Source organism: Bos grunniens, chromosome 13 (genome assembly GCF_055505025.1).
Source record: "Bos grunniens cultivar Pamir isolate PY7600 chromosome 13, Bosgru_T2T1.0, whole genome shotgun sequence".
NCBI classification, from domain to species: Eukaryota; Metazoa; Chordata; class Mammalia; order Artiodactyla; family Bovidae; genus Bos; species Bos grunniens.
In genome coordinates, this window is record NC_141177.1 from 9,078,414 (window position 1) to 9,105,162 (window position 26,749).

The 26,749-nt window shown below is 44.9% G+C and overlaps 2 non-coding genes across 2 annotated transcripts; both read left to right on the forward strand.

The window, feature by feature from the left end:
* Window positions 1-768: 768 nt before the first annotated feature.
* Window positions 769-911, forward strand: LOC147360132 (small Cajal body-specific RNA 17). The gene has a single exon (XR_015140080.1).
* A 67-nt stretch (window positions 912-978) lies between these two features.
* LOC147360133 (small Cajal body-specific RNA 18) lies at window positions 979-1,061 on the forward strand. Its single transcript, XR_015140069.1, has one exon.
* The last annotated feature ends 25,688 nt before the right edge of the window (window positions 1,062-26,749 follow it).

Below are 26,749 nucleotides of genomic sequence, written 5' to 3' on the forward strand. Positions count from 1 at the left end.
TCCATCTCCTTTCTTCCATTAATTGCAAGCTATGGTCCTGAAGGTGAGAAGGGCCCCAGCATCTCACCAGGACATCATTTTTCATCCTGTTGTCTTGCAGGGTCAGTCAGCTGGCTGGGATAAAGAAAGCTGGAACAACCTCCAGGATTTGGCTCTTATTCCAGGGATCTCTCCAGGTGTGTCTGACAGATGTTCCACAGGCTTCCACTGGTTGCATCTCAGCTGCGAAGACCTTGGCGGTTCCCTTGAGGAGCCCCATGATTTGCTTACATCCTTTACTCCAGCTCAGCTACTCTTCAAACACAATGACCTTTGCTCTTTGATCCCTTCTCAGTGTGTGACCCTATTTCTTCAACTTTCAGGGCCCCCATTTATCATTTGGAAACCTCCAGTTCACCCCAATAAAGCGCTCTGTGAGGTCTGAGTTCTCTGCGGCTGAATAATTCACATCTGTTCCCTCTGCAGAGAACACATCATTGGATCTCCCAGTGACACCAACGGAGTATGAAAGAAGAGTATGAAAATCCTGTAGAGGGCTGATGATATTTTTGTCCTGGTGCAATTGCCATAAATTTGCTTAAGAATGGAAACAGAGCAGGTCCAGGTTTTGTCTGGACTAAAGCTTGGAAGTTCCTTTAAAAAGGAATGCACACACAGCCCAGGGGGAGGCCGAGTCGGCTGGACCTGCCGGGGAGGCGGGGGCGCGAGAAGCAGGACAGGGAGGTTGGCAGGTGTGGGGTGTAGCGAGTGGCGTAGGGGACAGAGTTGCTCCCGGGTCCACGATGCAGCCCCCTGATGAGGCCGCAGTATTTACTTTATATGATCGGGCCCCATGGCTGGCGGCGCTGCTGGCCCGGAGCCTGAGACGATTATGAAAACGTGTCAGGCGAAATGAGGCCAGGGACCCAGGGGCTGGGAGGTTAGGGGGAGGCAGTTAGGCTAAGATTTGGGTGACGTTAGGGTGGCCCCTGCAAGCCCTGGTCGATGATGACGTGACCACTGCGCAGTCTGAGTTCTGGGAACTAGGTGATGGAGCGTGTGCTGAGAACGGACTGAGACCGAGAAAAAAGAAAAAAAAGGAATGCACATTAAATTTAAAAGTGAATATTATTTCAAGTGAGAAAGGAAATTGCACCAATTGCAAAGTTTAAAAAGCTAGCTAGTACTACCAATTGCACAAAATCCATTTAGATGAATTATCCATTTTTTAAAATGTAGGACATTATTTCTGTAAAAGTCAATGTCTATGGAAAGATAATTCAGTCTTTGATTTACTGTGGCTGATCAAAAGATGACTATCTTTCTATTTTGATTATGGTGGGGGTGCATAAATAACAGCCATATGTGATAGTTGTGGTTCTCCCGCAGGTTTGTGCCCTAAAGATACAGGAATTTTAGTAAATTCTCCTTGTATAATTCCATCAAAAAAGAAGAAAATGTATGGTACATTTAAAATTGTACATAATGAATTATCAAGTATATTCTTGCTAGTAAAGAGCATCTGTTCTTGGGATGGGATGGGGGAGGGAGGTTCAAGAGAGAAGGAACATATGTACACCTGTGACTGATTTATGTTGATATATGACAGAAACTGAAGAGGAAAAGTTAAAATTTAACATAACCTCTTTCTCCCTCTGCCTCTGTAACTCAGCTTGCCCCTTGCAAATTGTAGATCATGTAGGTCACATAGTTTCAGAAAGTGGGGACTTGCAATACTAGGAACTGGAGTTTATTTCACTCACTCTTATCCTGCTCTTTGTAATTGCCCAACCCCTGCAAACCTGCTTAATCATGCCTGTCCAGGTCAGGCATCCCCCTACCCATCTTGACTGCTGTTCCCGCACACGCGAAACCCCTTTTTAGTTTAAACCAGCCTATTAACAGCTAGTGTTGCCCACTACAGTCTGTCTATAAAAATCTGTAATCCCTTTGTTCAGGGCTCAGAGCTTGGAGTGTTAACTCTTCTGGGCCCACCGGCGTAATAAACCTGAGTTTTCCGACTCTCTGAGTGTGGTGCTTGGTTTCTCGAATACTGGTTTCTGCAACAAACTAATGCAATATTGTAAAGTAATTATCCTCCAATTAAAAAAAAAAAGAACACCTGCTCTGAACAGGCTTCTGTAAGAACTAATTTTTTTCTCTTTATAGATTTATTTTTCTGATATTTGGAAGAATTGTTTGCAGAATGATTTTTCTTGCTCCATACATTTTAAACCTTATTTTCCCTCCACTATCCCATCCTTCTAGGTGCATTTTGTACATTTTATTACAACACAACCTCTAGCCCCATTCCTTAGTGTCATGTGGGTGGTAGGAATGTTGCTTAGCACCCTTTTTGCACCAAGACAGATGGCAGCAACTTATGATACATAGAAATGTCATGGGAGTGTGTAATTTCCTTGGTCCTGTCTCCTCACAACAAAAATTTGAAGCAATGGATGTTAAAGCTCTCGGACAGACCGTGTCACAGCATCTTGTTACAGCTCAGTTTTATTTAGAAAATTAAAGGAAAATACATCCTCGGGGTGTGAAGGCATGCTGACCCAAAAGACGTGAAGAGAAGAGAGCGAGAGAGCCGGGGAGAGAGAGAGCGAGCGAGCTAGAGAGAGACCCCTGGCCCTTTGGCTCCCCTTTATTTGTTTTTTCTCCTCCCCCTGGGCCTGCCCTGTGTAGATTGGGCTAGCAGGAGTGTTGTTTGTTCTACCTGAGGACCTCACTCCGGTCCTCGGACATTCCTTTGTTCTATTTTCATGGACTTTTCCCTTCCTTGTCTTTTAGCCACTGCCATTCTGGACTCCTTTTTCCTATTCTAACTACCTAACAGAAATAACTGATGCACAGTACATAGATGTATCATACATACATGAATGACTACTTAAACACAGGGGCTTCCCAGGTGGCCCTAGTAGTAAAGAACCAGCCTGCCAATGCAAGAGACATAAGAGATGGGGATTCGATCCCTAGGTTGGGAAGATCCCCTGGAGGAAGGCATGGCAACCCACTCCAGGATTCATGTCTAGAGAATCCCATGGACAGAGGAGCCTGGAGAGCTACAGCCCAGAGTGTCTCAAAGAGTCAGACATGACTGAAGCGACTTAGCATGCACACATCTAAATATATCCCACTAATTCCAAACTCAGGTGCTTCCCCAACTCAACTTCCTTTTAGCTGGATGCCATAAATATCACGGCACAGGAGAGGGAAAGATGGAGGGGAAAGATGGAGTGGAAAGAGAAAGCAGGCTGGCTGGTTAAAAGATCTTGCTTTCAGAGATGATATGGAGCATACTACCTGGGCCACTCTCAGAGTCTTACAAGGGGTCTGTTTGAGTGAGGAGCCCTAAGGCTTGAGGCTTAATAGAGGGCAGCTCCATCTTGGTAAGGACTCATGCATCTGCCACAGAGAGGGAGGGGACCAACTACACTGAGATGATCACGCTAAAGAGGCTCCTGTAGGTGATCTAGTCCACAGCCCCAGAGAAGCTCTGCCTAAGGAGCAGCATCAGTCTCCAGCCACATGAATGAGCTCGCAAGCCATCAGAGCCTCCAGCAAGCATCAACCCTATGAAGACCCCAAGAGAGGACCACCTGGCTGATTCCTTCCCATTTCCTCACCCACAAAAAATAAAATGTTTGTTTTAAACTACCAAGTTTGGGGAATTAAAAAAGTGCTTTATTTGGCTGCACCGGGTCTTAGTTGCATCATGCGGGATCTTGGTTGTGGCCCCTGGACTCTCTAGTTGTGACTGGTACACTGTGGAGCCCATGGGCTTTAGCCATTGTAATGTGTGGGCTTAGCTGCTACGTGGCTTGCGGGGTCTTAGTTCCCTGACTAGGGATGGAATCTGCGTCCCCTGCATTGCAAGGCAGAATCTTAACTATTGGACCACCAGGGAAGTCCCTGGGGAAAGTTTATTTGCAGCAATTGGTAGATAATTGAAACAGATGAAATAAGGAAGTGAATAGAATGGAAGCAGGAAGCGGGGAGGGGAGAGGAAGAGGAAAGACATGGAGAAGCCCGGGTGAACAAAAAAAGGGGTCCCCAAAAGACAGGGCAAGGTAAGAGAAGGCAAGGCTTGAGAAGGGAGCCCCACAGCACACATCTTGCATGTCATTTTTGAATAAACGCCTTGTTTGCTTTGACTTGCACCAAGAGCTTCTAAAGAGAGTCTGGGGTACACTTACTGGTCAAGTAAGACCTATCATCTTCTCAACTCTCAGTTTCTCCCTCTTTAAAAAGGGCTGCTTAAATTTATGACTATTTCTGAAAATGATGTTAGCAAACACTTACATTAGGGTCACTTAGGGTCACTTACGGGGCTTCCCTGGTAGCTCAGTGTTAAAGAATTTGTTTGCCAATGCAGGAGCCACAGGACATGCAGGTTCAATTGCTGGGTCTGGAAGATCTGGAGGAGGGCATGGCAACACACTCCAGTATTCTTGCCCGGAGGCTCCCCATGGACAGAAGAGCCTGGCTCGTCACTTAGTGTAGGAAGGACTTGTCTAAAGTGTGGGTCCTCCAGAAATTGTCTTCTAAAAAATTGTCATCTCAAGAAGGAGAGTCCAGGAATCTTCAAGATCTAAGTGATTTTATCAGAACCTGTGGATGGAATGATACTTAAGGGGCAATCCATCAGTGAGAAAAAAAAAAAATAGAGGTTTAACATGTTTATTGGTGTCTGCTCCTGGTACAGAAGGACATTAGGAGAAAATACTAGAATCTTTGAAAGTTGGGGAGGATCAGGCAGGGTTGTGCTGCAGACCTCCAAAACACTGCTCATTTGGCGGTTTTGCAGAGTGACCACCTGGCCAAGTGGTCTTTGTGTGTGGTGTCTCCTACATTTACATTACTCTTGCCTTCACACCTCTGTTCTCCTGGGAAGCCTGTTCCAGTCCTGTGCATCTTTGTAATGCAGGCCAAATTACCAAAAAGTCATCATTAATCTGCATCCTATGGGGAGAGCACTTCTCTGGGAATAAAGACGTGGAAATGAGTCTCAACTTTGCCCCTCATTGAATGTATGGCCCGGTTGGGATAGGGTAGGGTGGAGAGGTACTCCTCTCAGAATCTCAGTTTCCAATCTGTTAGATGAAAGTGGTGGACTAATATTCAGAGTATTTCTAAAGTTGAGAAAATATGGAAGCTCAGGAACCCTGCCAAATCTGAGAGGCAACTGATGTTTGTCCATCCCATAGGTAACTCTCAGTTCTTGATTGAAATTTACATGCATGAGCAATTGGAACAGAATCGTTCTGCCCTCATGGACCACAGAGGTCCTTGTAAATGGCCCAGTGTGCTTTGCGGATGACAGTGTCTGTACTCTGTGCTCAGACACTCCTGTGCAGAGCCCTCAGGGTTGAGCATAGGTCCTTATATGGAAGGTGCTGTGTCTCCTTGTTGTCAACTGTTTGCTCATTACTCTGCCCCTTAGAGCCCTACTCAAGAGGATACCTTGAGTAGGATTTTTAGGTGTTACTTGTGGTGGCAGGCAGACCCAGGACTCCTTATTTCCCTTCTCCTTCTCATTCTCTTTTCAAAACTACCTCCAGAGCCAGAAATGCCCAGAGGAAGCTGTGGATGGCTTGGAACCTCTGGGAATGAGCCGATAAAGGAGACTAGAGAGTTCTCACAGCCCAATAACTTTCCCCTCTTTTTTTTTTTTTTTAACACATGTACAAATAGAAGCTTCTAGCAGGAAGCAGACTTGTCCAAAGTCATATAGCAAATCAATAACACATCTGGATCTAAAGTCCAGGTTTGAAGGGTAGCAAGGTGTTGCTCGGTGGCTCAGACTGTAGAGTCTGCATGCAACACAGGAGATTCAGGTTCGATTCCTGGGTCAGGAAGATCCTCTAGACAAGGGAATGGCTACCCACTCCAGTATTCTTGCCTGGAGAACTCCATCAACAGAGGAGCCTGGCAAGCCATAGTCCACAGGGTCACGAAGAGTTGAGTACAACTGAATGACTAACACGAGGTGTTGCCAGCTCCCACAGCCTAATGGGAAATCAAGGTGGACATAATGGCTATTTGTCATTTTTTTTTAATATTCAGCATCTTAATCTCATCCCTACAGATGAATCCTACAGATGAAGAATTCCCTATCCAGGGGAGTCTTGGAATGAGGTAAAACCAGCATTCCAATGTAAAGCTGAGAGGGTCAGACACTATCAGTCAGGGTTCATTAAAGGACACTGAAACCACCATATTTTGTATTTCAAACAGAGAGAATTAAAAAATATGAATTGGTTACATGAGTATTGGGAGGATGAAAGGCCAAAAGGAGGCGGGGCTGAGGCATCCATCACTCCTAGATTTGGGAGAATAAAAGATTTGGGGTTATCAGATCTAAAAGTTCATAGAAGGGGCCCAGGCATAGCTGGGGCTCACACTTTTGGAAGGACAGAGCTGGGGGCTGTGTGGTGGGCACTCAATCTTCTAAAATGCCCTGCGGCTGGTATTCGGCCCTCTGAAATGAGGGGAAGTTGGCTCCAGTGGTACTTGATCTACTGTGTCAGCAGGCAGAGCCAGCTGGTGCTGGATTTCCAAGGAGGTGCAAATGTGTCTGGCTTGAAAAGTGATCTAGAGAGTGGAGCTCTAACTCTTTTCTGCTGCTGGAAAGATGCCGACGGGAGACAGAAAAAATCTTCTCCCTTCATCTCATCTGTCAGTTTTCTTTCAGAGTCTCCCATTCACAGAGTCTAACTGAAGGCAAACTTGCAAAAGAATAAGGGAGAACTTTGTTTGTAGAGAGCCCGTCCCCTGCAGAGCGAGGATGGACTTGGGGCTAGAAGGGAGGAGGTTATTGCTAGCATACTCTCTCTCCCAGCCTGTCTTGCAGCTTGTAAACAGGCACTAGTCTTGGGTTCAATCAGACGCCTCACTTAAAACACTGAGTTGGGAGCTAGGAAGCAAGAAGCAAGGATAAGAGGGAATCCATTCTGAGGGCAGCAGCAAGAGCAGAGAGCCTCATCCTGTTTCTGGGGGGCAGTGGGCATGATGGTAAAGGTGTTGGTACAAGATGGGTCTCTTCAGGGCTCTGATGATGTGACCCTGGCTTTGTCGCCTTCCTTGTTCCCATCCATTCCCCTAATCTTATTTTCCTGTCCAGTTGGGCATCCTGCGAACCACCCAGAATTTGAAAAATAGATTTCCATCATGTTTAAAATAACCTGGATTGCATTTGTGTCTGGAGACCCTGACTGATATATGAGGATGGCACCTGGAAGAGTCTAGAAGTCCCAACGATCGTAAAGCTCAGTCACTCAGTTGTGTCCAACTCTTTGTGACTCCATGGACTGAAGCCCGCCAGGCTCCTCTGTCTATGGAATTTTATAGGCGAGAACACTCGAGTGGGTTCTCCAGGGGATGGAATGTAACTTGAGTCTCTTTCATTTCCTGCATTGGCAGGCAGATTCTTTACCACTAGCACCACCTGGAAATCTCAGTTAGCACAGAGGACTTTTTTTCTCGTGACAGGTTGTCGGCCTAACGTGATGTGGTCCAATGAAGTCCTTCCACAACCGGTTCCTGAAGTTTGTCGTTGTGCTATGGGGCCCATATTCCTCTGGGTTAGGTTTTTCTTTGGAATGGGTGTCCTTTAGAGCATGAATACCCAGAAGTGAGTAACACTGAGGTCATTTACCCTCTTACTCTCTCGTTGCAAGGATATGGATATGATGAAAGAACTGGGGCTTGAGTGGAAATCAGAAAGAATATTCTCTTCAAAATAGCAGGGTAAAGCGAGACCACTTCCATGAATGGTAGAAAGAGCTGTGGGCTTAGGGAACTGGTCTCTAATGCTGGCCCCAGCCCTTGAACTATGTGACAGTGAATAAGTTGCTCTTCTCTCTGGGCGCTGGTATTACCACACCTGCACCGCTGGGAAAAGACAAAGGACCTTCCTCTGTAGACTCACCTGGGGCACTGCCTTGGCTCGAATCCTTCCCACCCCTAGTGAGGTTCAAAGCGATATCAATAGAGGTAGTGATGGGGGAAGAGTGGGCCTGGCAGAGCAACAGGAGGTCCAGAAAAACCCTGTAGACCACACACCTTCCAGGGAGGCCTGGGGCTCCAAACCCTTGTTCTACCTCTGCCTCTTGTCAGGTGAGCTGCACCCCAATGCAGTGTCATATTGGGAGGGGAGAATTGAGCCCTTATAACTGTCATCAAGACCTGGGTTTTGCGTTTGGAGGGCAGTTTTCACTCTCGATCAACAGGATGTATACTTCAGTATCCACAAGTACTGACATCTGAGCTGCTCTAAGACATCGCAGACACAACTTCAGCAGGCTCTGTCAAGAAGATGAACAAACATTTTTAATGCCTTTTAAATACCTTATCTGCTTTTGAGTAGGTAAAGGGTTTTTTTTTTTCCTTCCTTTTTTAAGCCACATACCTAAGGCAGTGGCTCACCAACACTAGTACATTGAGAACTCAGAGATTCTAGACTTTTCCAAACAAAACAAACAAACAAACAAAAAACAAGCTTAAAAGAAAGGTCCCAAGGTAATTCTGATATGTTACAAGTTTGGAACTACTGGCCTAACACCTTCTCCATTTAATATCACAATTCCTGATAAATATCATAAAATGCAGAGCGTATCATTTCTAATTCATCATATTTATACTACTGTACTTCTTCTGCTATTAATTTTGAGACTAAAGATTCTTCCTTCTTGATCTGCCATTCCTGATAAGTATTGTCCAGTGGAGAACATCTCATACCTGTTTCATCATATTTATCTATTGCACTACTTTCCCTCCCTTTTCTCTTTACCACCTACTTTTGGCATATTAATTCATCAAGCAAAATGAAGACGGACTTACTCAGTGTTCTTTCAAGATCACTGAGCAAGTGAAAAGAGGACATCAGAAGAAGGCTAAGCTTCAGTGAACTTTATTTTTCATGGCTGGAGAAGCTCCCTATCTTCCTCTCAACCCCCTGCTGCTGCTGCTAAGTCACTTCAGTCGTGTCTGACTCTGTGTGACCCCATAGACGGCAGCCACCAGGCTCCCCTATCCCTGGGATTCTCCAGGCAAGAACACTGGAGTGGGTCTCAACCCCCTACCCAAAGCTAATACATTGGTGAACCTGGTTGAGTCAGGCTCCTCTCTCCCTCATTTCCTGAGCTATAGCCTTATTGGTCTTATTTCAGTTTCTCAAATGTGCAGAGCTCCTTTCCATCCCAACGCATCCATGTAAGCTGGTCCACATTATGTGGATTCCTCTCTCTCTGAGTCTTCAGGCATCCTATACTTCTCTGTGATGGCCCTTACCATGGTATGAAGCTAAATATTTTTAAAAATTGAACCATAGTTTATTTGGGTTTCCTTGGTGGCTCAGATGGTAAAGAATCTGCCTGCAATGCAGGAGACCTGGGTTTGAACCCTGGGTCAGGAAGATCCCCTGGAGAAGGGAACGGCCACCCACTTCAGTGTTCTTGCCTGGAGAATTCCATGAATGGAGGAGCCTGGCTGGGTATACAGTCCATGGGGCTCAAAGAGTTGGACACGACTGAGTGACTGACACTTCGGGATTTCCCAAGCGGCACTAGTGGTAAAGAACCCATCTGCCAATGCAGGAGATAGAAGAAACTCAGCTTTGATCCCTGGGTTGGGAAAATCCCTTGGAGGAGGGCATGCCAACCTACTCCAGTATTCTTGCCTGGAGAACCCCCACAGACAGAGGAGCCTGGCGGGCAATAGGCATAGGGTTGGAAAGAGCTGGACACGACTGAAGTGACTCAGCATGCACTTAGGTTTGATTTACAATGTTGTGTTACTTTCAGGTGTACAGCAAAATGATTAATATATACAAATATTATTATATATTACATATATATTATACATGTATATAATACATATATTCTTTTTAAGATTCTTTTCCCTTACAGGTTATTACAACATATTGAGTATAGTTACATGTGCTATACAATAGGTCCTTGTTGGTTATCTATTTCGTGTATTGTAGTGAACGTATGTTGATCCCAACCTCTTAATTCATCCCTCCCTGCCCTTTCCGCTTTGGTAACCATACATTTATTTTCTACATCTGTTGGCCTATTTATGTTTTGCAGATAAATTCATTTGTATGGTTTTCTCAGATTCCACACACAAGCCAGGTCATGGTATTTGTCTTTCTCTGTCTGACTTACATCACTAAGTGTGACAATCTCTAGGTCCACCCATGTTGTGGCAAAAGGCATCATTTCATTCTTTTTATGGCTGAGTAATATTCCGCTGTTACTGAGCTATTAAATCAGCCATATAACTATGACTGATTTGCACAGTTGTGCCTCCCTCTTGAGTCTCCCTCTCCTCCCCGCGGCCCCCGATCCCACCCCTCCAGGTCATCACAGAGCACCAGGCTGGGCTCTTATTGTTATATGGCAACTCCTTATTAGCTATCTGTTTCACGCACGATAGTGTATGTATGTCAATGCGACTTTCTCCATTCGTCCCACTCTTTCCTTCCCTTACTGTATCCACAATCTGTTCTCTATATCTGCGTCTCCATTCCTTCCCTGCAAAGAGGTCATCAATACCATTTTCCAGATCCTGTATTTATGAATTAATATACTATACTTGTTTTTCTCTTTCTGACTTACTTCACTCAAATAACACACTCTAGGTTCATCCTCCTCACTATAACTGACTCAAATTTTATCAGCATTAGGTCAATAGATGTACACGCAATCCTATGTACATCCTAAACTCAGGATCTCTTAAATCTCTCTGCCATCCCAAACATGACTCTATGAGTTCCTCTACTCCATGACTTCATTTCCCCAAGAATAAAGCCCTGAAGTGGATAGACATTGAGTTCATGGAGAAGTGATGGTCTCTCTGGGGTATGAAAATGATGGAGGGGAATGTCCTTTCTGCAGGACAGAGGTCCTTGGCAGGGTAGTGGTAGAATGACACAGTATAATGGTTTAACAAAGGCTTGGGTCATAGAAACATAAGTTACCCCCCAGACGGATCAATTATGAACTAAATAAACTTGGGCATGTCTCACAATGTCTGTGGGTCATGGTTTCCTCATCTGTGAAAAACGCAAAATGATAAAACCTGAGCCACAGAGTTTTTGTGAAGGTCACACAAGATGATTTATGTGAGGTGCATAGCATACTCCCTGGTATGCTGGAGATATTTCATGACCGAAAAAGGACTAGTATGAGAACAAACAGTGCAAAATGCAGGCATTGCTTCATGGGGTCAACCACTCAGATGCAAACTGTATAGAGTCACAACTCCCAGGAAAATGGCCAGGCTGGAGCTGTGGGAACTCACTGTGTCTCAGGGAGAATTTCAACCTCCTGAGTTTTAGGGACATTTTCTTCCCTCCAATGAAGACCCTAGTCATATGCAAGCCATTTGGCATGGAATGCTAAAAATTATCCCCTGCTAAAATTCTCACTTGTCTTTCTGAAGACATAAATTGATTTCCCTGGTGGCACAGTGGATGGGAATCCACCTGCTCATGCAGGGGACACAAGTTTGGCTTGGTCCTGAAGGATCCCACATGCCACAGAGCAACTAAGCTTGTGACCACAACTGCTCAGCCTGTGTGCCAGAGAGCCAGTGCTCTGCAACAAGAGACACCCCCACACCACAACTAGAGAAAAGCCTGCACAGCAATGAAGACCCAACACTATCAAATAAATAAATAAATAAATAAATTGACTCTGCTTTTAAAGTAATCAAGCTTATTTCCCCCTTCTGGACATTTATTTTGAACATAAATAAGGTTGAAACAAAAATAAAATCTCCTGGTATGTGTGCGTGTGTGGTAAACGTATTTGTTATATGTACAAGCAAGTCGTCTCTCTAAGTCTTCATTTCTCTGTTGTGTTCATTATCTTGGGATGATAATAGTATCTGTCCCAAGGTCTTTTCGTGAGAATGAGAAGAGTCAAGGCAGAAAATTCCCTGACATGTAGCTGGTACTCAGATGATGTTGGTCTCCTTCCCCCTTCTAGAAAAGATAAAGATAAACTTTACATGGAGGTTTTAGTCTGAATGGGAAGATTTTACTTTTCCAATATTCCACCCTTATTTACTTCCCCTGTCCCTACACTGGACTTCCCTGGTGGCTCAGGGGTATAAAGAATCTGTCTGCCAATGCAGGAGATGTAGGTTTGATCCCTGGGTCAGGAAGATCCATACCCTGGGAGAAAGATATAACAATCCCTTTCTTTCTTGGGAAATCCCAAGGACAGAGGAGCCTGGCAGGCTACAGTCCATGGGTTCACAAAAGAGTCAGACATCACTTAGTAATTAAACAACAGCAAAAGTCCCTACACTACCCAAAAGCATCAGGTCTCAATTAATTGTAATTTAATTAATTCTTTATATATGTGTACACACACACACAAACCATGTATACATGGTTGACATGGGGTTAGTAAAGGTCACTTTTTTTTTTTAAAGATAGACAGTACCAAATATTTATTCAAAATAGTTGTAGAAATCATTGAAACTATATAGGTAACCCTGAAATGATAGGAAATTAATATAAAGATTTATTATGTCATCAGAAATAATCAATTTTCTTATTTTATTGAAGTATAGTTGATTAGTAAGACTCCTTTGATGAGTATAAGTACTAGTAACTAGAAAGAACTTCCTGCTAGCTTCTCCAATGAGCTTTTAATAAATCTTGCACTAGCCCTCCAGCTTCTGGAATTATAGTCATCAGTTACCTGAAGAAAGGCCGAGTCACTGAGTCATCGCCAGAGATCGCCCAGGGCAACTGGGTATAGAGTGCCTGGTTTGAAAAGGTCAGTCCCTCCCACACCCACCTACAAAGCTTGTTCAGTTGGTAAGTACAAACACAGCTCATCAAGCACTGCATTTACTTTGTGGAATCCATATCACGCTGCCAATGTAAGGTCCAGTGGTTAGGACTCTGCACCTTTATTGTCAAGGGGGCCCCGGGTTAGATCTCTGGTCAGGAAGTGTTTATATCCATAACTTTTATGCAGGTTGCTTAACCTGAGCAATATTTGACATTTGAGGGCAGATAATTCTTTATGCTGAGGCTGTCCTATGTCTTGTAGAGTGTTTAGCAGCATCCTTGGCCTTAACCAGGTGCCCCTCGCCCCTAAGTTGTGTCACTCAAAAACATCTCTAGATATTGTCCCTGGGAGGCCAGAATTATCCCCTCCCCAGATGAAAACTGCTTTTCTGGGAAAGCAGAAACTTTTCTGAAAAACATTTTTCTTTTGTAGCTTGTGGGACCTGACCCGAGATGGAAACTGGGCCCATGGCAGAGAAGACCCGGAGTCCTAACCACTGGACTAGCGGGGAATTCCTGAAAACTGCTTTTCTGAATTTAGAGGCCAATTCTCACTCTAGAAGAGGGAACATTGTGGTAAAGCTCTCAGCCGAGGGAACCTGTAGGCAATCCTGCCTTTCCTTTGTTTGAATGGAATGTCGTTTAGTTCCTGGGAGCCTCCTTCTGCCCTTATTTTGGTTTCTAATGAACTGATTTGACCACCTAAGAGAGCTAAGAAAAGAGATACCAGCAATAATACTGCTAGAGCCACCAAGGTGCAAAAGAGGATGCACGCTTGGATATGCGGAAATGCAGGCTTTCGAGAAGCCTTCAAGGGAATACAGTGAAGCTCTGAAGGTGATGAGACGGTTGACCAGTCACTGTGTGAACTATAGTTGCGAGAAGCAATGCCAGTGAATGAGGATCATGGCTTCAGGGAATTTAAAGAGAAGGAAGGAAGAGTTACCACTACTGTGTAAAGATGGTAACAAGTTTCTATAGAGACCAAGTGTGACGCTGATCCAGCTGGCACTCTCATTTCCAGTTTGGGGCAATTATGAATAAACCCCTTACAAACATTTGCATATAGGATTTTGCAAGAACATAAGGTATCCTTTGTCTTCCTGATGGCTCAGTGGTAAAGAATCCGCCTGCCAATGCAGGAGAAAGTGAAAGTGAAAGTCTCTCAGTCATGTCCGACTCTGTGACCCCATGGACTATACAGTCCATGAAATTCTCCAGGCAAGAATACTGGAGTGGGTAGCTGTTCCCTTCTCCATGGGATCTTCCCAACCCAGGAATCCAACCAGGGTCTCCTGCATTGCAGGCACATTCTTTACCAGCTGAGCCACAAGAGAAGCCCAAGTATACTGCAGTGGGTAGCCTAACCCTTCTGCAGGGGATCTTCCTGACCCAGGAATCCACCTGGGGTTTCCTGCACTGCAGACAGATTCTTTACCAGCTGAGCTACCAGGGAAGCAAGGGTTCAGTCTCTGGGTCAGGGAGATCTCTTGGAGAAGGAAATGGCAATACATTCTAGTATTCTTGCCTGGGAATCCTATGAACAGAAGGTGCTTGGTAGGCTATAGTCTATGGAGTCCCAAAAAGAGTTGGACATGACTTAGTGACTAAACAACAACAAGCCTTGCCGGGATCTTGTGTGGATTCAAGGGAGCTAATGAATGAAGAGTATTTTATTGGGTGCTTGGAAAGTTAAAGGCACTCAACAAATGGTAGCTGTTGATTTATTAATTGTTTAAGGGGCTTGCACCATGAAGTGTAGTAAAGCAGCCTTTGATAAATTCAGATCAGGTAAAGTCAAAGGAGAAAGGCAGAACTGTGCTTTGGATGGACACTCTGTTCCAAGAGTGGACCAGCCTTCTGAACTGCAGAAGTTAGGGATGAATGATTTGGATGTAGGATCAGACTCCTCCTTGGTCACCCTTCTCTCTAAAATACCAACCCCAAGCTGGGCTGCTGACTAGGAGGCAACCATGCAGGTTGCAATCATGCAATTGCAATCATTGCAATCTGCAATCATGCAGATCTGGGTCTCTCTCTTACTTCTCCAGCTCTTCGACTCCTGCCAAGGGCAAAGTTAGTACAGAACATGGGAACTCCAAGAATAACCTGGGAATAGGATGGGTGTGTATGTGTGTGTGTGTTGGGGGGCGGGGAGTGGCGAGCAGCAACACAAAGTCTCGGACCAACACTTTCTAGCATGACATCAGGAAAGACACTTCATCTCTTTGACTTTTAGCTTTTTTCATGTAAAGTTGAAAGTCCCAATATCTACCTTGAAGAGTAATTGCAAGGATAAAGTTGTTCACTTACAAGGAACATAAAAGGAAATTTATGCTTTTTTAACATAAAAGGAGTTTTATATTTTCTTGTTTTTTTTTTTTACAAGAAACTTGTAACACTGCCTTAGATTCATGGTTGTCCCCCGCCGACCACAACCCCATTAACAAATATTTCCTGACAACTCAGAGCCAGGTGTGTGTTAGGTGTGTAGCTGCAGAAGGAGTATTATGAGGTCCCTGCTTTCAGAGGCTTCTTGGTCAAGGAAGGAAAAGAGTGATTGAGAGCATCTTCCCTGATAGCTCAGTTGGTAAAGAATCCGCCTGCAATGTGGGAGACCTGGGTTCGATCCCTGGGTTGGGAAGATCCCCTGGAGAATGGGAAGGCTACCCGCTCCAGTACTGTGGCCTAGAGAATTCCAAGGACTGTATAGTCCATGGGGTTACAAAGAGTCAGACACGAGTGAACGATTTTCATTCTTCAGGGTTTACTGATGCTTTTCTATTTATCAAGCTTCCCATTGGTCATCTGTCACCCTACAGATCAGATCAGATCAGATCAGTCGCTCAGTCGTGTCCGACTCTTTGCGACCCCATGAATCACAGCACGCCAGGCCTCCCTGTCCATCACCAACTCCCAGAGTTCACTCAGACTCATGCCCATCGAGTCAGTGATGCCATCCAGCCATCTCATCCTCTGTCGTCCCCTTCTCCTCCTGCCCCCAAATCCCTCCCAGCATCAGGGTCTTTTCCAATGAGTCAACTCTTCGCATGAGGTGGCCAAAGTATTGGAGTTTCAACTTTAGCATCATTCTTTCCAAAGAAATCCCAGGGCTGATCTCCTTTAGAATGGACTGGTTGGATCTCCTTGCAGTCCAAGGGACTCTCAAGAGTCTTCTCCAACACCACAGTTCAAAAGCATCAATTCTTCGGTGCTCAGCTTTCTTCACAGTCCAACTCTCACAGCCATACATGACCACAGGAAAAACCATAGCCTTGACTAGACGCACCTTTGTTGGCAAAGTAATGTCTCTGCTTTTGAATGTGCTATCTAGGTTGGTCATAACTTTCCTTCCAAGGAGTAAGCATCTTTTAATTTCATGGCTGCAGTCACCATCTGCAGTGATTTTGGAGCCCAGAAAAATAAAGTCTGACACTGTTTCCACTGTTTCCCCATCTATTTCCCATGAAGTGATGGGACCAGATGCCATGATCTTAGTTTTCTGAATGTTGAGCTTTAAGCCAACTTTTTCACTCTCCTCTTTCACTTTCATCAGGAGGCTTTTGAGTTCCTCTTCACTTTCTGCCATAAGGGTGGTGTCATCTGCATATCTGAGGTTATTGATATTTCTCCCGGCAATCTTGATTCCAGCTTGTGTTTCTTCCAGCCCAGCGTTTCTCATGATGTACTCTGCATATAAGTTAAATAAGCAGGGTGACAATATACAGCCTTGACGAACTCCTTTTCCTATTTGGAACCAGTCTGTCACCCTTCAGTAAGTATAAAATGTGCCTATTTTGTTATTTTAGTTGCTAAGTTGTGTCTGATTCTTTGGCTAGTCTAGGTAGCCCACCAGGCTCCTCTGTCCATGGGATTTCTCAGGCAAGAATACAGGAGTGGGTTGCCATTTTCTTCTCTAGGGGATCTTCCCGACCCAAGGATTGAACCCACGTCTCTTGTGTCTCCTGCATTGGCAGGCGGGTTCTTTACTGCTGAGTCACCAGGGAAGCCCAAAATGTGCATATACACCCATTTTACAGTATATATTTGCATATTTGAGTGTCAAAAAGATAGGTGATTTATCCAAGCTAGGAAATGATTGAGTCAAGTTCAATCCTGCTCTCAGATTCAAGTTGGTCCTTGTCTCATGATCAGATATCTTTTCTAGAAAGACAGTGAGATGGGGGTGGATACCTGAGAGATCTTTCTCATCAAATCCTAGAAAATCAGATCTGGAAGGATGCTCAGAGATGGTGGAGTTCAGCTCTTTAATTTTACAAATGAAGAGATGGCAATTTGAAGACACTGCTGCTGCTGCTGCTAAGTTGCTTCAGTCGTGTCCAACTCTGTGTGACCCCAGAGACGCAGCCCACCCCAGGCAAGAACACTGGAGTGGGTTGCCATTTCCTTCTCCAGTGTATGAAGGTGAAAGGTGAAAGTGAAGTCTCTCAGTCGTGTCTGACTCTTGGCGACCCCATGGACTGCAGCCTACTAGGCTCCTCCGCCCATGGGATTTTCCAGGCAAGAGTACTGGAGTGGGGTGCCATTGCCTTACTACGTTGATATAATATCACATGGTATTAACAGCAAGTGGCAGGGCTAGGACTTGCAGCCGCTTGAGTGGAAGTCTCAAGTCTTGGGTTTTCACCACATCAGGCTACTCCCAGAAGTGAAAATCTCGACTAGGCGGACTAGGTGGGTTGAGTGGGAAGAAACAGAACTCAGCTATTACAGACAGCCAGGGGCTTGTGGCCAGGGTCATTCCCTGCCCCCACCCGCCTCTGCATATGGAAATAAGAAGTGAGCCTCTCTCAATCACTTTCTCTCTTTAGTCAGAATGGGCATCGCAAATGTTTGCAAATATCCTATAAACACTGGCCCCTGTGCAGAATGGACCCAGCACTGGTTTTACAACTGGAAAACTTCTGAATGTGAGTCTTTAAATTTTGGAGGTTGTTATGGCAATGGCAACAACTTTGAGAAGAAAACAGAATGTGAAGAAACCTGCAAGAAACCTGATTTTCTAACAAGTCAGCCCTCCCTGGAGCCAGGCTTGCTCTAGGGCAGTAGAAGTTATTTTTGTGAATAAGAAGTGCATTCCTTCACCTCCTTCTCTCTGCCATGCTCTTTTTTTTAAAAAAAAAAGTAATTAATTAGGCTTCACCAAGTTTTAGTTTTGGCATGTGGGACTTAGTTCTCTAACTAAGGATAGAAATCAGGCCCCTTGGGAGCCACAGTCTTAGCCACTGGACCTCCAGGGAAGTCCCCCTAGTGTGTTCTTAATTTTCAAAAAATTTATTTATTTTTAATTAGAGGATAGTTGCTTTACAATATTGCATTGGTTTCTGCTGTGAATCAAAATGAATCAGCCATAGGTATACATATGTCTCCTCCCTCTTGAACCTTCCGCCCACTTCCCACCCCTTCCCCCTCTTCTAGGTTGTTACAGAGCCCCGGTTTGAGTTTCCTGGTCATACAGCAAATTCCCATAGGCTATCTAGTTTACCTCTGGTATCATGTTTCCATGCTACTCTCTCCATCCATCCCCCTCTCTCCCTCTTCCCCCGTACCCCTGTCCATAAGGCTGTTTTCTGTCTGTGTCTCCATTGCTGCTCTGCATACAGATTCATCAGTACCATATTTTTAGATTCCATCAGTCAGTTCAGTTCAGTTCAATCGCTCAGTCGTGTCCGACTCTTTGCGACCCCATGAGTCGCAGCACGCCAGGCCTCCCTGTCCGTCACCAACTCCCAGAGTTCACTCAGACTCACGTCCATTGAGTCAGTGATGCCATCCAGCCATCTCATCCTCTGTCGTCCCCTTCTCCTCCTGCCCCCAATCCCTCCCAGCATCAGAGTCTTTTCCAGTGAATCAACTCTTTGCATGAGGTGGCCAAAGTACTGGAGTTTCAGCTTTACCATCATTCCTTCCAAAGAAATCCCAGGACTGATCTCCTTCAGAATGGACTGGTTGGATCTCCTTGTAGTCCAAGGGACTCTCAAGAGTCTTCTCCAACACCACAGTTCAAAAGCATTAATTCTTCAGCGCTCAGCCTTCTTCACAGTCCAACTCTCACATCCATACATGACCACAGGAAAAACCATAGCCTTGACTAGATGGACCTTTGTTGGCAAAGTAATGTCTCTGCTTTTGAATGTGCTATCTAGGTTGGTCATAACTTTCCTTCCAAGGAGTAATATATACATGTTAATATACAATATTCGTCTTCCTCTTTCTGAATTATTTCACCGTGTATAATAGACTCTAGGTTCATCCGCCTCATTAGAACGGACTCAAATGCTTTCCTTTTTATGACTGAGTAACATTCCACAGATGTGTGTGCCACAGCTTCTTCTCCATTCATCTGCTGATGCGTGTCTAGGTTGCTTCCGTGTCCTAGCTGTTGTAAATAGTGCTGCACTGAACACTAGGGTACACGTGCCTTTTTCAACTTTGGTTTCCTCAGGGTGTATGCTGCCAAGTGGGATTGCTAGGTTGTATGGTAGTTAGTTTTATTCCTAGTTTTTAAAGGACTTTCCATACTGTCTCCCATAATGACTGTATCAATTTACATTTCCATCAACAGTGCAAGAGAGTTTGGTGTGTCTTTAAACTACCCACCTCTGTGCCTGAAATTCTACAAATATTGCCAAAATGTTTAAAATCGAAAGACTTTATTTAAAAAATATATACATATAAATATTAATATACTGTGGGGATTAAGAGTCATTCACACTTAGTACTGGAGAAGGAAATGGCAACCCACTCCAGTATTTTTCCCTGGAGAATCCCATGGACAGAGGAGCCTGGTGGGCTATGGTCCATGGGGTTGCAAAGAGTCGGACATGACTGAGCAACTAATACACACGCACACACACACACACACACACGTAGTATTAGTTATTGCTTAGTGATTTGGAGGATAAAGGTTTTGGGGGATGGAAAGTGAATTTGAAAACTTGGGGCATACACAGGAAGTATATTTTTGGGGTAAAGATTAAATTAAATTAAATTTTATGCACAGGGACAACATTCAATTATCATCTTAAAATAACATTCCTCTGTGTATGCCTTTACTTTCTCTCTTTCTCTCCTCCCCATTTCTCTCTCTCTCTGTGCATGAATTACGTAGTATTTTCTACCGGGATTTTTATGTAGCATTTTACTATAAACATTTAAATATTTTTTCAGACCAGTGAATATTCTTCAGTATCACTGTTAATGGCTACATAATATTCTAACCTACAAAGCACTGTAATTTACTTAGCTAATCATCTGTGGTTAAATGTGTGCTTCCAATTTTCCATTATTGCAAAATAACACAAGGTTAAACATTAAGAATGATTTTTAATACCTTTGAAAAGTAACATCCTGAGTGACACCAGAAAGATGGCTGAACAAGAGGTCCCCCTCTCATATTCCTTCTGAATAATTATTTGGCATCCATCCATAGACAAAAATGCCTTTGTGGAAGCTTTTAGATCCTGGAAGGAGACTGTGAAGCCCAGGGCAGCCCTAGACCTGGGAGAACCACTTGAGAAGGCAGGCCCACAGCCAGGTGGCTGAAACAGCTATCACAGTTCCAACTAGGACCCAGAAACAGCTCCATATCCACGAGGACTTGGTTACAGTCCCATTTAGCTTGGTCCTGTCACCAGCACCATATGCCGAGGGACCCAGGCAGAGTCAACCTCCCCCACGCATCAGATAATAGGCATAGAGAACTAGTGAGCCCTGAACTAGCCTGTGAACTGCCTACAGCCCCTGCCTAGAAGCCCCTGGAGGAAAACCCACCAAACTTACTCAGGGTGTAGATTCTGAAAGGGCCCTAAAATAGGATCTGTCTTGTCCTGTGCATGGTCTGCAGACCGGCCCACTGGCTCAGGGACCCAAGAGAAGACACTCCCATCTGCGACTCTGGAGATCCTGAAAGGCCCTAGGCTGGGTTCCAGCCTTTTCCAGCCACAGACTGTGAGCAGTCTTGCCAGAACAGAGACTTGGCAGGAGCCACATCTGTACCTTGGGAGATACAGAAAGGGCCCTAGAATTGGCTCCGGTCCTTCCAGTCACAGTCAGGGAATAGTCCAGCCCAGCCAAAGACCCAGCAGGCAACACTGTGCCTCTGGAACCAGGAATAGAACCTTCAATCTTGGCTGTTGAACTAGACAAAGTCCTGCCGCTCCATTTCAGTCCCTGGCAGCCATGGTCCAGGACCAGTGTCACCCACCCAGGGACTCATCCGGTGACTACACAGCAGCGCTCCCAGGGACCTGGTGGGAGCCACACCTACCTTGTACCTGGTAATAGGCTCGCTGAATGAGGGCCTGACCTTGGACCCTAAAGCAGACCCCTCTCCCAGAACCTCCCTACAGAACCAGGTTCTAGATAGTCTCATCCACCCAAGGACTGGGCAGAATCCATGCCTACCTGAGCCTCTGAAATCAAACATGCAAATCACAAACCCACCGCAGACGACCCAGTGACAGTCTCAAAACCAGTTCTAATCCAGCACAACTCTGATTCTAGTGGTAATCCTGGCAGCCTGGGGAGCTGACTGAAAGTTCTCACATGCCAAAACCAGTATGTCAAGACTGGAAGAGGTGTTTGTTCCTTCAAAGGCAGAGATACCATGTCAAGGCCACACTAATCATGAAGAATCAAACATGGCACAACCAAAAGAACTAGTAAAGCTCTGGTAACTGGCTCCCAAGAAACACAGATCTACAACCTGCCTGTCAAAGATTGCAAAATAATCATCTTAAGGAAACTCACTGAGGACTTCCCTGGAACAGTGGATAAGAATCCACCTGCCAATGCAGGAGACATAGGTTCCATCCCTGTTTGGGGAAGATTCCGTATGCCTGGGAACAAGGCATGCACCACAACGACTGAGAATGGAAAATTTTCTGCCATATCAGTAAACAAGGTTGTCACAATCCTCAGCAATCCCAGCCCTCCAGATGCGAAATCCTGAGCCCTAAGGGCACCCAAGAAGGAGAGGAACACTTGCAATTCAGCAGCCATTAGGCTGTAGCCACTTCCTACGGTAAACCCTGAGGAATTCAAGATGTAAAAAATACATGATGCTGGTCCCACATAGCTGAGATGCAAATGAATGAATGATTCTGTGAGTTCAGACTCTTGCATCTTCCCATACATACAGTTGTGCTGAATTCTTTAACTTGGGATATCTGATTTTCTTTACTTCACAAAAGTACTTTTGATGTTCAGACTACCTGCCCTTTGCTGCAAACTTCTATATAACCTGACTCATCCCCCTCCTCCTCGGAGCAGTTCTCTCAGGGTTACTTGAAATACTGTCTCCTGAGCTTAAGTTTTTTTTACAAGCATGCAGTCTAGGTGTCAATGACTGACTGAGGCTGCTCTGCCATCTGAAGTTCAACTGGGGAAGGATCCACTTCCAAGCTCACTCACCTGGCCATTGGAAGGACTCAGTTCTTCAAAGGCTGTTGGCCAGGGGCCACCTTCAGCCCTTGACAATTGGGCCTCTCCAGGGGCCAGCTCACAAACATGACAATGGGCTTCATCAGAGCAAGCAGTGGGAAGTGACACTGCACTGCTCCTTAGAAACAGGTCACTAAGTCCTGCCCACATCAAGGCAGTGATTACACAAGAGCGTGAATCCTAGGAAGTGAGGATCACTGGACCACCTGAGCAGTCTGACTGCCACGAGGAGGAGGAGCTTGGCCAGAGTCACACAGCTGCTGCTAAGTCGCTTCAGTCGTGTCCAACTCTGTGCGACCCCATAGACGGAAGCCCACCAGGCTCCCCTGTCCCTGGGATTCTCCAGGCAAGAACACCGGAGAACCTTCTTTCCACACAGCAGTGACGGCTTAAAGACTCAGTTCTTGGGAATTTTCTGGTGGTCCAGAGATTAGGACTTCACGCTTCCACTGTAGGGGACACAGGTGCCATCCCTGGCTCAGGAACTAAGATCCCGCAATCCATGTGGCCAAAAATAAATGTATAATAAAATAAAATTAAAAAAGACTCAGTTCTTGAGTCTTCTTCCTCTCCCTCGTTCTTCTCTGATATTTGTTCACAGGTGAAAAGTTGAAGACTCCCAGTGCCTGGTTCCTATGAGTACAAATATCCAAGAGGCCTTATATCACCAAGTCTGGGTGATGAGAACTGTTGTGATTTAAAAGTTGTTTAGATGAAAAGATACACAGAAACTGTCAAAAAGAAGAAACTACCAGAAGACCAGTGAGTGCCAGATGACCTACAGAGGCACTGGAAACAGCACTCTTGGTGCAGTGTTGAGATCTTGCTAAATTTCTTAATCCACATATGCTGGAGGAAAATCTTTCAAATGAACAAGCTCCACAAGCCTTAAAAAAACTTCCTGGGAAGAATGAAAGAGAACAATTCAGGAGCATACATTAATACAGATTTATAACCTGCTTTTATCAGTTAACAATATCAGGTGAAAATTTTCCTATATCGTTAAATATTCTTCAGCAGAACCATTCAAAGGGGTAGAGCTTTCTTGGTATGGCTGGATGATAATTTATTTAAGCAAACTTCTTTGATTAAATATTAAGAGAGTTTACAATTTCTCAATATAGTAAGTAATGCTGTATGGACTTCGCTGGTGGTCCAGTGGTTAAGAATTCACTGGTCAGGAAACTAAGACCACACGTCTCCGAGCAACTGAGAGCACGTGCCACAGCCAGAGAGTCCACGCACCGCCATGAAAGATTCTGCATGATGCAACGAAGATCCGATGCAGCCAAATACATAAATAAATATTAAGAAAATTAAGTAATGCTACACTTCACTTCGCAAGGATAATAAATCACTGTGAGCATTTCTGACTATTTAGTTAGGATAGATTATAAGAAGGGGACCCTCTGGGTCAGAGAACATGCATTTTAAAAGCTTTCAATACATAATACCGTCTATTAAAATTTTCATAATTGCCACTTATGAAACACTTATGATATGCCAGGAACCAAGTTAAGTGCTTTACATATACGCTCTCCTTTAATATTCCCAACAGCCCAAAGAGGAAGATTCTATTAATATCTATATCTTACAAATAAGGAAGCTGAAAGTCAGAAATATAAATGACTTGATCCAAACAGCAAACTGACAAGGAGTAAAGCTGGTGTTTGAATTGAAGTGGGACTCTAGGGCCCATATTCTTTTTTTTTTTTTTTTACTACAACCATGCAGCATGTCAGATCGTAGTTCCTCAACCAGGGATTGAACCTGCACCCCCTGCATTGGAAGCATGGAGTCTTAACCACGGGACCACCAGCGAAGTCCCTGGAACCCATATTCTTAACCTGTTCGCTTTCATTAAAGTTGAGCTCTACTGTGTGAGCAACCCAGTCCTTGCTTACCTCTCCATCCCATAAAATTCCCTGACCTCTCCATACGGACTATACAAGGATATTCTGGGCCTGCCTGCTTCTACCTTCTGATGTTTATATTTTGTGGGCTCTTGAAAGCTGGGATGTTGCGTTACACATTTCTGCACCCAGCCAAGAGAGGTGACGTGTGTACAGAGTAAATACTCTACAAGTACCTATTGATTCGTTTTGTAAAAATTACACTGTGGAGGAAAGGAGGGGCCTGGGATTTATTTTTCAGAGGTAAAGTTTTAAGCTCGCAGTCAGTCCTACGATTCTTGTCATCTTTGAATTATGGAAGAAAGGAAAGAAGGAAGGAAATGAAGGAGGGAGGGAGAAGCAACGCTGATCAAAGAAGAGGCAACCCATAGCTGGGAATTCTCATTTTTCAAACTCTTTTCAAACTGCAGACAATAGAATCAAGAGCTGTGAGGAGGGAGCCCAGAAAAAATCATGAAAAAACCTCAAGCGTGAAAGCCTCCACCCACTATCAAAGGACCTCCAGAGAAATGACAGAAACCCACTAGGGATGACTTTTATCCTCTGAACTAGGATAAAAGTGGAAAGGAAATGCAGAATGTGATGTCTGGGTGCTAGTTGTCTCAAGCAATAAACCCAAACTAGAGAATAAAGCCGTAATACATAAGATCAAGAGATTAGAGAATTCCCTGGTGGTCCACGGGTTAGGATTCTGAGCTTTCACTGCTGAGGGCCTGGGTTCAACCCCTGGTCTGGGAATGCATGGCATGGCCAAAACAAACAAACAAAAAGCAGCGTAGAAATAACAAGGTGACCTTACAAGTATACCACAGCTGAACCAGACGAGACCAATGGAGAACTAACCCTGAGATAAGCATGAACATGCCTAACTTGTACATTAATATGTTGAGAGGTTTATCTATTTCAAACTAGAGTCTCCAACCCACCAACAGAGATCATGAGTGAACCAATGTAGAAAATTCAACCCAGCATGTCTGTGTATATTGCTACCTGGAGGTTGGTTAAAGGAGGGTCCTGTGGGCACCATCCAGGCCACTTGGAGCTCGGCCTGCAGAGTGAACCAGCCTTCCATCAGTGAGGGGTTGTTGTTTTCAGACTGACTGAAAAGGGCAGCTGCCTTCCATAGTCTGTTCCCCTGGTGGTGCCAAGATTCTTACCATAACCCTAAACCTAATCGTAGCCCATAATAAACCACAGGCTTTGTTTGGATCGTTCATCTGGTGAAAAATCTCCAGAGGGCTGTTCAAGATGTGAAGCTTGCAAATGATGAGGGGGGTGATACAGTAGCTCTAGGGGGTTCCATCTTTTATATAATAAGCTCACCCCAGTAGGCTTGGTTTGGCTGGGCGCTGGGCTTCTGGGCGGTTGATATCCCATCTGTAGGGGATACAGAGACCTCTAGGTCCAGAAGGCAGGACCTTCAAATGCTATGCTTTTCTGTGACTGAAGGGGGCACTGCAGCTCCCCCCAAGTACCATCTTTAATAGCTAAAGAAACCAGATACCCACCAGATTGCAGCTGTGAATGGAAGACTAACAATGTCCTCAGCTGTCTATTTTTGTTTTCCTCACCCCCTCACTTTTGATCAACGGGGTAAACGTGGTCATGGGGCAGGAAGGGGAATATTTGTTGTGTTTGCAACGTGATTATTTCGTGACCTAATTTCCCAAAGCTCCAACAGACAGGACACACGGAACCACACAGGAGTCATAGGAGCCACCGTGGCTGGTACAGCCCTAGCTCCCAGGCATTAGGGCTGACAGTTTGGAGGTCTCATACATATTAGTAGATGAAGAGGCAAAAAAAATAGTCATTTCTTCCATGTCCTGTTGGGTCGCCTAACTGCTCTCTCTGCTTCCACATCGCCCCAGAGTCGATTCTTAAATTTAATTTTGGCTGTGCTGGGCCTCTCATTGAAGGGGGCTTTTCTTCAAGGTTCCTGGACTCTAGCGTGGGGGCTCTGTAGTTGTGGCATGTGGGCTCACTTGCTCCATGACAGGTACAATCTTCCCAGACTAGGGATGGAACATGTGTCCCTTGCATGGCAGGAGGATTCTTAACCACTGGACCACCAGGAAAGTCCCACAGTCTAGCCAGAAGGATCTTTTTCAAATGTAAGATGAAGTCGTCCTTCTGCTCAAACCCCCAGCAGGGCTCCTAAATTCCTCAGAATAAGAGGCAAAGTCCTTGTAGTGACCACAGGGCCCTCTGTAATCTGTGCCCACAAACCTCTCTGACTATCTCCCCTGGTACTCCTGACCCCTCACCACTCCAGCCATGATCCTCAAGCACCCAGAGCACACTCTGACCTCAGGTTCTCAGCACTAGAAATGTCCTCGGTCTGGACAGCTCTTTCCATGGATTTCACATGGCTCCTGTCCTTCACTCAGCCCATGGCTTGAATGACATCTTAGGAAAGACCTTCCCTGAATACGCTCTGCAAAGCAACTGCCCCCTTCTCTCCCCCATCCCCTGGACCCACTAGTCATCTTACTCATCTTTATAGTTTGCTAACATCTTGCCACCACCTAACATGTTATATATGCCTTGTTTCATTCATTTATTGACT